We start from the raw sequence: 2,635 nt of genomic DNA, 5'->3' as shown, positions 1-2,635 counted from the left end.
AGCAAAGTTCCAGGTCAGAAAGCCCAAGATTGAGCACCATTCTCCCCAAAATGCACCCTTCACTATTTCTGGTGACCCCCTTGAACCAGTGTATGGTATAAGGGGAGATTTAAGGCTTATAGGGACCAAGTTCTTTATCCATGATGAATTCTTGAGATTCAGCACTGTTAGTGGGGATGGGTGTCATTACTGCCACTATTGACTGAAAAAAAAGTTCACAATCTGAACCCTGAAGTTGAGTATTATGTTTTATTCAGTGGACAAAACTGAGGAGTTAAGCCTGGGACACAGCATTTCAGATGATTCTGCTGAAGCGATCTGCTCCAAAGAGGCAATGGAGGAGCCAGGATATGTGAGTTTTTGCATCAAAAACCAGGTAGTTGGAACATTAAAAGATTACTGTTTTGTTTTTTATTTTTATTTTTTGGCCACATTGCATGGCATGTGGATTCTTAGTTCCCTAGCCAGGAATCTGTCAACTTAAAAAATATTTACAACCTAAAAGTTGAGAGTTATGTTTTATTTGGTGGGAATTTTTAGGACCTCAGCCCCGGGAGATAGCATTCAAATAACCCTGAGAAAACTGCTCTGTGGAGGTGAAGGGATGAGCAGAAGTTTTACACCAAAAGTAGGTGGTCTGAACATCAAAAGATTATTGTTAATTAAAGAAAATGAGATAACCCAAGTAAAATAATTTAGCGCTTTTCTATGTATGGGAAGATACCAGAGTTCAGGCTCACTGAAATCGTTCCTTTGATATATATATCTCAGCTATCTGGGGCCAGTTCCTGTGTTTTCACATCCTGAGTTTCCTTGGGGCTAACCTTAGGAAGTAGCTGTAGTCTGATGGTTATTAGATGGCAGTTTTTTTCCTTTTTCCATTCCTGTGTTCCCTCAGGGTTCATTGGCTCACACTGGAGGGCTCCAATCACTGATGACAATGACATCCTTGTTTACTGATATGGCAGGAAATATTCCACTTCTCAATTTAAACCCACATCTCCCTGCTTTAGAAGCACAGAGCTTTAACCACTGGGCTGCCAGGGAAGTCTCCAGAAGATAACTGCTAACTAAAGAAAATGGAGATCAAACAGGAGATGGCAAGAGTAAACGTCAACATTTTAGGAATCAGTGAACTAAAAGGGACTGGAATGGGTGAATTTAACTCAGATGACCATTATATCTACTACTGTGGGCAAGAATCCCTCAGAAGAAATGGAGTAGTCATCATAGTCAACAAAAGAGTCTGAAATGCAGTACTTGGATGCAGTCTCAAAAATGACAGAATGATCTCTATTCGTTTCCAAGGCAAACCATTCAATACCACGGTAATCCAAGTCTATGCCCTGACCAGTAACGCTGAAGAACCTGATGTTGAATGGTTCTGCGAAGACCTACAAGACCTTTTAGAACTAGCACCCCAAAAAGACATCCTTTTCATTATAGGGGACTGGGATGCAAAAGTAGGAAGTCAAGAAACACCTGGAGTAACAGGCAAATTTGGCCTTGGAGTACAGAATGAAGCAGGGCAAAAGCTAGTAGAGTTTTGCCAAAAAAACACACTGGTCATAGCAAACACCGTCTTCCAACAACACAAGAGAAGACTCTGCAGACTCTATACGTGGACATCACTGGTTAGTCAGCACCGAAATCAGACTGATTATATTCTTTGCAGCCAAAGATGGAGACACTCTATACAGTCAGCAAAAACAAGACAGGGAGCTGATTATGGCTCAGATCATGAACTTCTTATGGCAAAATTCAGACCTAAATTGAAGACAGTGGGGAATACTACTAGACCATTCAGGTAAGACCTAAATCACTTATGATTATACAATGGAAGTGAGAAACAGATTTAAGGGATTAGATCTGATAGACAGAGTGCCTGATGAACTATGGATGGAGGTTCATGACATTGTAAAGCAGACAGGGATCAAGACCATCCCCAAGAAAAAGAAATGCAAAAAAGCAAAATGACTATGTGAGGAGGCCTTACAAATCGCTGTGAAAAGAAGAGACTCGAAAAGCAAAGGAGAAAAGGAAAGATATACCCATTTGAATGTAGAGTTTCACAGAATAGCAAGGAGAGATAAGAAAGCCTTCCTCAATAATCAGTGCAAAGAAACAAAGGAAAACAATTGAATGGGAAAGACTAGAGATCTCTTCAAGAAAATCAGAGATACCAAGGGAACATTTCATGCAAAGATGAGCACAATAAAGCACAGAAATATTATGGACCTAACAGAAGCAGAAGATATTAAGAAGAGGTGGCAGGAATACACAGAAGAACTGTACAAAAAAGATCCTCATGACCCAGATAATCATGATGGTGTGATCACTCACCTAGAGCCAGACATCCTGGAATGTGAAGTCAGGTGGGCCTTAGGAAGTGAAGGGAAGTCGCTCAGTCGTGTCTGACTCTTTGCGACCCCATGGACTGTAGCCTTCCAGGCTCCTCTGTCCATGGGATTTTCCAGGCAATATACTGGAGTGGATTGCCATTTCCTTCTCCAGGGGATCTTCCCAACCCAGGGATTAAACCCAGGTCAGTTAAGCTATTTCAAATCCTAAAAGATGATGCTGTGAAAGTGCTGCACTCAATATGCCAGCAAATTTGAAAAATTCAGCAGTGGCC

Source organism: Capra hircus, chromosome 22 (genome assembly GCF_001704415.2).
Source record: "Capra hircus breed San Clemente chromosome 22, ASM170441v1, whole genome shotgun sequence".
NCBI classification, from domain to species: Eukaryota; Metazoa; Chordata; class Mammalia; order Artiodactyla; family Bovidae; genus Capra; species Capra hircus.
Note: the sequence above shows the minus strand (reverse complement) of the source record.